The sequence below is a fragment of the Girardinichthys multiradiatus genome, chromosome 4 (assembly GCF_021462225.1).
Source record: "Girardinichthys multiradiatus isolate DD_20200921_A chromosome 4, DD_fGirMul_XY1, whole genome shotgun sequence".
Classification (NCBI taxonomy): Eukaryota; Metazoa; Chordata; class Actinopteri; order Cyprinodontiformes; family Goodeidae; genus Girardinichthys; species Girardinichthys multiradiatus.
Genome location: NC_061797.1, coordinates 34,479,974 through 34,490,741, shown reverse-complemented (window position 1 = coordinate 34,490,741; position 10,768 = coordinate 34,479,974). Strand labels below are relative to the sequence as shown.

General features: G+C 36.2%; 1 protein-coding gene across 7 annotated transcripts in view; it reads right to left on the bottom strand.

The window, feature by feature from the left end:
* lpin1a (lipin 1a) overlaps nucleotides 1–5,951 on the bottom strand; it is a 32,585-nt gene extending 26,634 nt beyond the window's left edge. For 6 of the 7 annotated variants that reach the window (XM_047363800.1, XM_047363804.1, XM_047363805.1 and 3 more), the window contains exon 1: nucleotides 2,514–2,720. The gene's annotated coding sequence lies outside the window, so the exon portion shown is untranslated. Of the gene's footprint in view, nucleotides 1–2,513; nucleotides 2,721–5,822 lie in introns of those variants that run through there. The other variant, XM_047363801.1, reaches the window with a different exon arrangement.
* Between the last annotated feature and the right edge of the window lie 4,817 nt (nucleotides 5,952–10,768).

Sequence of the window (10,768 nt, the reverse complement as noted above, 5' to 3'; positions counted from 1 at the left end):
ATGTTGGGCATGACTTGCGGCTCACGAACTGGGATTGGGTTTGTTTGGCACTGATTGTACAACTGCTTGACCGTTTGCCTCATTCTCATTTCCTTGTTCATTCCGTTTGTCTCTGGAGCAATAAAATGAGAACGTGTCATTTCATGAATACTCTGTGTTTTACTTTTACAGTCAACATTGCTCAATCACTGCAATCTCACAAAGATAAACACAAGCTTTCACAGCCACAGGTTATTGCAGAAGCTAGCTGCCATTCAGATCCTGATCCTGTCTAGCTCTTAACTGCAATCAGTTTACAGATAACTCAAGCTTGAATTACTCTGCTGCTGACTAGATTCTCCAAATTTACTTAATGCCTTGTCACAAAGTTTAATCCTGACACAACTGATGTTTGTATTTGCAGAGCTGTAAAAAAGGTGTTCCCCATGCCTATTGTTTTTGTTCTTTTGTCTACAGTGTTTCAGATGGCACATTTCAACATCAGACAAGAACAACCTGAATAAATACAAGATATAGTTTTCAAATAATAACTTAAACTAACCTGGTCACTTGGTTAAAAGTAATCACTTCCCTTGTTAAATCCTGAATTAATAGTGAAACTAAATATTTTTGGAAAGAGGTCAATAAGCCACCCCAAGGTCTAATTGCTGTCTTACACATAGAATCAATACATCACTGAAAAATGACCTCTCTGCCAACAGGAAGTAGGCTAAAAGAACAGTAAGGGCATTATGAAGGCTTTGTGACTCCTGTGTAGTGAGAGACATTATCCACAAATGGAGAAAACATGGAATAGCAGTAAACCTTCCCAAGAGTGTCCGGCACAACAAAATTACCCCATGAAAGCATTGCTGACTCATCCAGGAGGTTACAAAAGAACCCAGAACAACACCAAATAATGCAGGCCTAATGTGTCTCAGTTAAGGTCAGTGATCAGGATCCTACAATAAGATAGAGCCTGGGAAAAAATGGAATCCATGGGAGAGTTCAAAGGCCAAAACTACTGCTGACCAAAAAGAACACAAAGACGCACCTCATATTTGCCCAGAACATCTAGATGATCGCCAAAATGTTTGGGAAAATATTCTGTAGACTGATGAAACAGAAGTGAAACTTTTGGATGATGTGAGTCATGTTACATCTACAGTAGCATCAAACTAACATAGAATTTCAGAAAAAGAACATCATATTGAGAGTCAAAAATGATGGTGGCAGTGTGATGGTATGGGGCTGCTTCAGAACATGCATTACTTGCCATAACTGATGGAACAATACATTTTGGTCCCGAACAAAAGATCCTGTAGCCATCCACTGATGACCTTAAGCTCAAGTGTCCCTGTTTTATGCTGGTTTATGCAGCAAGACAATGGTTAACCCTAAAGCTCTGAATAGCTACAAAAAAGGTAAATAGGTTTTAGACTGGTCTAGTTAAAGTCTACACTTAAATCAGATCCAGCTGCTGTGGCATGACCTTAAACAAACCTTTCGTGCTTGAAAGGTCTCCAGTAGACCACCTTAAAACAATTCTTCAAAGAAGAGTGGGCCAAAATTTTTCCACAATGATGTAAAACACTCCTAACCAGTTAAAGGCTTAAAGGCTCTTTTTGGCAAAAAATGGACCACAACTAGTTTATAAGTTTAGAAGCCTTTTCACATAGGGCTGGGTTTGTGTGGACAGTTTATACTAACTTATAAATAAAATCATCATCTGAAAAATGTATTGTGTATTTACTCTGGTTATTTTTGTATGATATTAAAATGTATTTGATGATCTAAAACGTTTAAGTGTGACTGAAAAGCAAAAAGAAAAGAAGTCCTATTGACGCACAATCAGAGACTTTGCCATTCTGTCATCACACCCCTCTTTCACAGCCAATCAAACTGTCCCTCCTTTATGTAATAGCCAATCACCACACAAGCCATAGACATTTTCGTGTCCCATTCTGGAAAATGCTTTGAAAAAAAAACACGAACAAAAGTTTACATGTGGAAAATATACCTTCAGTGCATTGTGTCAGTTAAAAATGAGCACATACTCTTCTCTAAGGCTTAAAATGAAGCCACTCTGTCCCTTTTCACCTCAATAAACAGTGAGGTGAGAATGAGGTCACTTAGAAGCTGGAGTTTGACACTCCAAGACTGCTCTCTGCTACACCCAAATCAGCAACAATTAACTATGAAGATCACCAAGGTATGCAATAGTTTTATTAGGATGTTAATAAAGATGTCTTCACACAACACCATCAGATGAACCCGCAGAGCGCACAGCAGAAAAAAAGCGGCACGTTGCATCTACACGGGGTTGGTGAGTAAAGTAGTGCGATGCGTGGTCTGCGTGTCGATATATAAACATCAGTACAAATACACACACAGATAGAAGAGGCTCTGCAACCATCAGTCAACCTAACTGCATTCAATTAGGTTTAGAAGCTCAGCTCAGCGGAAGCTGTGGTGAAGAACAGTGAAATCTGTGGTGTGTAACAGCCTTTAATAGCCATCCTTTCTCTGCTTACATTATTTATTGACGCAGCTCTTCGCTCGGGGTTCTTTCCGCCATCCAATCCTTTCACTCAGTCAGCAGCGTTAATGCGTGTCAGTCTCCAAATCAAACATCATCGGTGACGTTCTGCATCATTCAGTCTCCCTGAAATCTGATCATAGATCCTCTGTCTGCTGAAGGTTGCTTCTTCAAGCTGAAATATTCCTCCATCCGCCTCGGAGCAGAGATCACGCAGGGAGCTTATTGGCTGAGCTGCTGCTGATGTCATACATTGTTGTTTATGGAATATTTCCCTTTTAAAAATCACTGTTGTATTTTGTGTCGTGTTAATTATTATTTACGCCAAGAATAAATATTGTTTTTGGCTTACTTAGGCAAAATGCACTGCAGGGGGCAGTGTGTTACATGGTTTACAGTTGAATAATACAATTTGAATAAAATATTATTTCAAACAGAAATGTACAGATGATGATAAGGAGTAAATTTGCAGAAATGCATTACATGGTGTAACTGATTTTAATTGAAGAAAAAAGAAACAATTTCTTCTGCTGCTAAAATAATATAATGTACTATTATTGCAGTTATAATAATGATATCTAGAACATTTATTTATTGTTATTTTGATTTTGGCACAAGACTCAAGCACACTGTATAACAAATATAGAAATTCTGTTTTTTTTTTTAAAACATGTACATATGATGCCCACATGGTTAGAAAAAACGCTGAGAAATGGGCCCCCTATGGAATTGCTCACAGGTTGTTCAAGTCCCCAGAGACCCCAAAGCGCTTTAAACTACAATCAGTCATTCGGCCATTCATACACACTTTCACACACTGACAATGGTAAGCTACATTGTAGCCACAGCTGCCCTGGGGCCGACTGACAGAAGCGAGCCTCTGACCACCATCAGCAGGCAAGGCAGGTGAAGTGTCTTGCCCAAGCTCAAAGTTTGAACTGGCAAACCACTGCTGCCACCATCACCCCTCAACGGTTGTATCTGGACAACCCAAGTGGATCCCAAGCTTAGTTCCATTTAGCGCTGTTCCAGCCTTAGCAAAATCCATATGTGGCCTAACTCTTTTAACACTTAACACTTTTTTCACAACTGGAAATATTTTCAAACAGTCAGAACTACTTTTCTTGTAAGCAAGAGAAACGTGTCAGAGTCTACTTTTAGCTATATAACTGGCAGTGTGCAGCAACACAGCAGCATTGTGTTACTCTGTTCTACATACAGTTTACAAGGAAAACTGATCACTCCAGTTCTATTTATGACATTTCATTAAGATGGAACAGACGCATGGGAATGGTATGATGGAATAATGTACAGGTTTTGAAACAATAACCATTTTTACAACCTTTTTTTAGCTTGATTACTGACCCACACTTAGTCCTCAGTTTATGGCTTGACATACTAATCCAATACTGGTTTTCTTACCTCAATGGTTTTATAAATGAACTATCAATAATTAACATAAGCTAAAAAACATTAAAAAAGTTATGAGTTGGGGTTTAGAAAGACCTAAATATAAGTTGATTGTGATTTGCTTTGTGAGCATCCTGGCATTAGAGCAGCAGATTCTGCAATGTTTTTGATGGATTTTCTGGGTGTTTTTTTTTTTCAAATGGTAAATGCATTATCTTTTTTCTCAGATGCAATGCTTTGACCCATTCCTGAATCTTTAAACACATGTATTAAATGCACGTTTTAATACATCTAATGAATATATTAGACACTATTTATGCTGTGTTTTGCATTTAAATTTGTTCAAAGTGGTGTAAAAGTAAGTAAATGAAATAAAATAACATTAGAAAGTAGTCATAAGAATGATTGCAAAAAACAATTTCGTAAACAAATAAGATGATTACTCAAAAATTATTTCTATTTAATGTAAAGTTCCCTTTAGAGAAAAAAAGACTTTGTCTTTTTCCCTGTTAAACTGTAGAAACTGCTGGCAGAAATCTGGTAGAGATCTATTGAGATGGTTTATTACTAAATGAGATAGAACAAAGAGTAAGTTAATTTATTTTAAATGTGGATTTTACATCCTAAAACAAACATTTTACTAAAACATATATTGCAAAGTTTTGGCTGGTATGCAACAAAGAAAACGCTTCTCAGAGGAGATTTTGTGTTATACACTGTTAACTTATTTAACCTGATTGATATATTTATGGCTGCTTGGTTTATATCAGCATCAGTATTCTATTATTAAGTTAAGGGACACTATGTGGCAATATTACAACACTGGTTAAAAAAAACAAGCACGTCTGTGCAAACTAAATCTTCAAATTACACATAAGGTACATGCTGTACATACATCGAAGAGAAGAGCAAGATCATGTTACTATTAAGAAGAAACATAAGTCTAGTATGTGACTACGAGACAAGAATAGCATTGACATTCATGCAGCTTGAAGGCATCCACATTCATACATTGCGTCTTTAGTGAAGCGGTCAACATGCAAACAGAAACAAGGGTTATGTGTTTTTTTTCTTAGCACATTCTGGTTCTGCACTATTTTATTGCTGTAGTGAAATTAGTACATCTCATAATTTAAAATTGAACATAATGTATGGAACAACTTGCTTTTCTGACTTTAACTGTAAGCACCATCCACAATATGAAAGAGACATTAAGTTCTTTGCATAAGGAGCTTTACAATTATCTCAATCTTTGGTATTTACGATAGCTGTGCACAAATGGTGTGGACTCTACTGTGTCTTTTATTTAATTAAATTCTCTGTCTTGCCATAAGTTAGACAAAAAGACTGAAATGTCCCTCTTAGTCTAATGTAATGCCTCAGCAGGTTGTAGTAACTAATGTAAAATGCCAGCTGGCTCTTCATAAAAGTTGGATAATTTCTCTGATCATCCAGAACTCAAAATTAAACTAAAGAAAGTTTTCTTTGTGCAAAGAAGTACATATACATATATATCTATATTTCGCAGTTCGGCAGTCAATAGGAAACGTCCTCTGTCTAACAGTTTATGAGTTTATTGTTTTAGGATTCATAAAAAAATGCACACCATAAACTGTAGATTTTTACGTTTGTTTTTATTTCTTTAACAGTGTATGTATATAGTACCTGTAAATTTGTATAAGAACTGTTTAGGAGGCTTGCTTATTGTAGTGTTGTAGATAAACATGTGTAAAAAATCTGACCCCTTTCAAAATGTTTTTTATTCTCTGTTCAAACGTAAAACTCTGCAGTGGAACTTTTTTTTTTAAAACAGTTTCTTAATATGTTTTCAGGACTTTTTAAATCATTCTGTAATAAACCAGTTTTCACTCTTAAGAAAGAAAAAGTTCTTTACCTTATGGAGCTTCGTCTCAGCTTAGTCTCTTAGCTTTTTCTTGTTGCTTAAAGTTTTCAAGAAACACCTCGCTCAAGTTACACCCAGAGCTATTTGGTTCTGATTCTGTTTGGTATTCTGGGCCTCCTTAAAGCATTGGCAGGAGATAGTGTGTGTGTGTGTGTGTGTGTGTGTGTGTGTGTTCATCAGGCACTGTCAAGTGAATGGTCACATGGTCCACAGTTATGCAATGTAATGTATGTGTGCAGTGGCAGCAGAGTTTGATCGATGGAGTCATTAACTAACAAGTTTTATCCACACACACACACACACACACACACACACACACACACACACACACACACACACACACACACACACACACACACACACACACACACACACAAACACACACACACACACGGACTCTCAGAACTGGGCAGGAAAACAAGAAAACGTGCTGGGATTTCTAGGAAGTGTCCCATTCAACAGGGAGGAACAAGAAGCCACATAGGGAGGTAGTGAGAGCATGGAGGCGAATGAGAGGACAGAGAAAACTGAAGAACTTGTGAGAGATTCAGGAGGGCTAAGAGCATAGCTAAGTACCAAGGCTTATATTGCAAAATGATTGGACTAAAAGTAAATTATACTTGTAGGCCTGTCATGAATATTCAAGCACAGTTTTTGTTAAACTTATTTTTCATTCATCTTTAAAACAGAAGTACAAGCCTAGAAGAGAAACAAAACAAAACAAACATTAGCATTTAAAAACCATATTAGTTGAATTAGTTGAAAAAAACATTTACTTTTAAAAAAAATATTGTTGGGCCTTGTACTTTTTGCATAATTTGCCAAAAAAAGTCAGATCTTTGCATCAAATTTAAAAGCAAATAAAAACAACCCAAATGAAGCTATGTCAATGGAAGGCTTTACATGTATTTATCAGTGAAAATAATTATTTAAATAATATTTAATCAGTAAGTTGCAAAACCAATTCCACATTTTGGTAGGATGGAATGAAGACGAGGTTTAAACCGAAGAACACTTTTTTCGAGATGTCTGGAACAAATGTGATGTGTAAAGAGGTCTGACGCTGAGTTGTGAAAATATTACACAGATTACACATATGAAGCCGGTGTACAATCTGCCTACAGATAAATATTCATAAACAACAAAAGAAACCCAGCAAAAGTTAAATTCCAAAGGCATTGAACATGAATTGATCAGTAGCAATGGTATATGAGGCAGAACTACAGGGAAACCTGCTGCATAGAACAAGAACCTCAGAATTTTGCAAATAGTCCAACCTTTTTTAATGACAAACATTTGAATAAGGAAAACAGTTTACCCTAAGAATCATATATTTGACATGTTAATCATGGTGATGATTAACATGGTCTTTTTTTTAAGATTTTGGAGCTTGCTAGACTGATGGAAGTGGATCAGTGGAATTTAATTAGAAATGTCAGGAGTTTTGTCTGTCAACTGACTCCCAGTTATCAATGATAACAACCAATTTATTCATTGATCAAGAAACAACCAAGATAATTCAAGTCAATCTGGTCATAGGATGTAAGCAGACCCATTTTGGGTTTGCAAAGTCAAACAGAAAAGATTATTTTCAAATTTTCTGCCAGCAGCGGATTTGGTAAGGATAATTTATGTCCCATGAACACTAGGGAGCTAACGCTGCAGTGTTGTACACACTTCAAGTACTGTGAGGAAATTGAACACACTGCAACTGGGAAATTAAGTTTGTGTCTGGACAGTGTTTGATCAACTCTAAATATTAAAAGTTGTATCAGGTAATCAGTAAAACACCTGAAGATCTACTTTACAGAGTTAAAAGAAGTGTGAATGTTCAGAAAAAGAAATATAAAGGAAAGGCAAAAGAATGAGGTATAGTAGCCTCCTGTTTAAAAATGCACTGCAATATTGAATATGCAAACTTGGAAGCTTTAATGTAGTCAAAATGTCTTCTTCAACTCTAAATTAGACTCAATAAGACTTGAAGCCAGTGATCTGGACCGTTTCATCCCTTCCAATTTGATATGAAGTCATGTGTTTGCAGCAATCCCAGACTACCAGAGTAAATGTCGGTGTTTTAAAGATTTTTTCTCGGTTTCTGACAATAAATCTAACTAAATGTTTCTGTTTTAAGTAAGTTAGGATGCAAAGACTGGCTGAAGTAACTATGTGCACAAACCAAAAAACAAGTAAATCCATACAAACAAGGATATAACAGGAATCTCTAAAAGGAGCAGAGGGGAAGGGAGGCAAATACCATCATGTTTGCAGATACTATGTCCTTACTTAATTAATAACAGCAAGAACAAAAGATCAAAAACTCACAAAAAGCTCAGATTTCTCTCTTTGTACAGAAGTTGGTTTTAAGTGTGGCAAAGGTTCACATTTTTTTATCCCGACGGTCAACAAACTGATAATGTCCGTCTCTTTTGTATATTTTCAGTATCTTTACCAATTGCTGGTGATATGCTGCAAGGTTTCCTGACATTGATTTTGCTTCCTGAAGTACATTTGTACTTGAAATTTTCAAATTACACCATCAATGGACAACCATTAGACTGGCATTAAGTAGTGTCTGTTCATAAACAGATTACCCACGACTTTCCATATGTCAGTGCAGTAGAATACTTACTCAAATAAGTTACTTTAATTATAGAAGTTCAAGCATGGCATTTATGCCTGCGTTAGTAAATATCAGTATACATTAACTGTATCCTATGTTTTGGTATATTTTTATAGGTCATTTGCATTTGTGTATGTTCTACCTTATAGTTCCCAGCAACATTGCCCGGCTGTGTAACCTCATGTCAGACACGTGAGAGCTAGGGGCCAAAACAGGGCTTGTTTTGCTGAGAAGGAACTTGCGTAATCTTTCCCAAGCACTACCCCTCTGAGGTCAACAGTACATTCATTTCATCACTGCAGAGACAGTGGGTGTCTGCTCTAGGGGTGGGTTGTTCGAGCCAATTAGAAAGCTGTCTGAGACACACACCATCAAAACTACTGAGACCCGAGGCTTCAGAAAATTGGATTAGTTTGTTTTCAGTGCCAGGCATGCATGTTAAAACCACTGGTACTCAAATAGCAACAACAGCGTTCAGCACATATCTCCAGTGTGATCTGTTATAAAACAAATTCGGCATTTAATCTGCGAGCAACAGCTTGCATACAAATAGTAATGTGAAACAATTTGGACATCATTTTACTGACTGTTTTGACTACATTTGGATATATGCACATTTGATATAATAATACTAAGAAATTCAAGTAATGTACAACCCCCACTCAAAAAAGTAAAAGACAGACTGTTTAAAAATTTCTGTAAAATATGAGAAATGCGATGTCAAGTGAGCAAAACTGTATCCTTCAACATGACGATGGCCCAAAACATACTAGTAAATTCATGGACTGGCTGAGAAAGAAATAAAAAAGTCTGGATAAAATGGGCTTTACATGCAAGAAAAGTGTCAACATCTCACAGCTGAAAGTGAGTGGAGAAAACTTTCCCTCAACTGCAAAGGGCTCCACGATGGCTACAAGAAGCATCTCAGAGTTATTTTAGCCAAAGGGGATAACACTTGTAATGAATATGAATATATTTAATATTAAATCTTTAATATTTTATTAAATAACATTTTTGTCTGTTAAGGGTTTTCCTGTGAATACCAGCCCAATAAGGCGGTGGTATTTGGACAAAATTGAAACGGATGAGCCAAGCTCTGACATTATTGAACAGCAAAACTCTGTACACACAGAATGAATTCACACAATTTCTTAAAATACAAGAATTTATTAACAAAAACAAGTCAACTCAAAGTCAAACATATTTCAATCAACAAACTCTTTACTATGCTAAGACAACCCAACTAAACTACCAAGCAGAATGAAAGAATAAGGAAGACTAATGGGCTATGTACAATATAAGCAAGTTTTTCAAAGATGGTTAAAAAGCAATGACCAAAAGAGTGATGCAACATTACCATGCAATGTTTATGTTTGAAAACCAAGGATTATCTTGAAGAATCTAGAAATGAAGTTACACTAGTCCTGGAACTAGCTTAAACAATAATTGGTATACCTTCAAACAACCATTAACAATGCAAGACCAGATAAAATATTATTTTAAGAAAACAACAATTTAAAGAATGATTTGCTGAATAAAACCAACCTTCTGGATGACTAATTCTCAACTATGTTTAATTAGCTGCCTTTATTTAGTAAAATAATATTTAAGGAAATAATATTTTGAATAAGAACCAAACCTTTTGGATAAATGGGTCTAAATGGTGTTTAATTATTTATCACGTTTAGTAAAATAATATTTGGGGAAATGTCATTTTCTAGACTGGAAACTAACAACCTTTCTGGGTAAATGACCTGTAGCTGGCTTATAAGGTGGACAAGCACGTGATCTGGGTTGGAGCTAACAAAAGAAGCTTATAGATGTTACCAGAATCAAACATTAACCTTTAAAATACCACTAATACGGCGCCTTATGGTGGATCTGTGTTTAAAAACCACCCTTTAAGTAAAGTTTGTCTTAACTTTAAAAACACAATACATCATCAGCTGAGTTTCTCAACACAAACAAAAACAAACGTCATTAAACAAACATTATTTAGATTATTTAACTCTAAACTAATCTTCTCTGCCCAAACACTAGTTGTCCTGGGCGTTGAGGAAAACATCCAGTGTGGGTAAACACGTAGCTGTGGGGAAGGACTTTTAGCTGAACAGGTGTTGTGCGAAATTCTGTTCCCCTGAAATATTCTGTTCCCCCTGTGTCGGGAGCGCGCACTGCAGCCAGAGAGGCGGATCCGACCGTCTTCACAGCTTTTTTGATCGATTTGTCGGTAAAACGACGAAACGTATTCATGTCAATGTTGTTACTTATTTTTTAATCAACAGCTCCTAGAAAAAATAAATAAATACAAATTGAA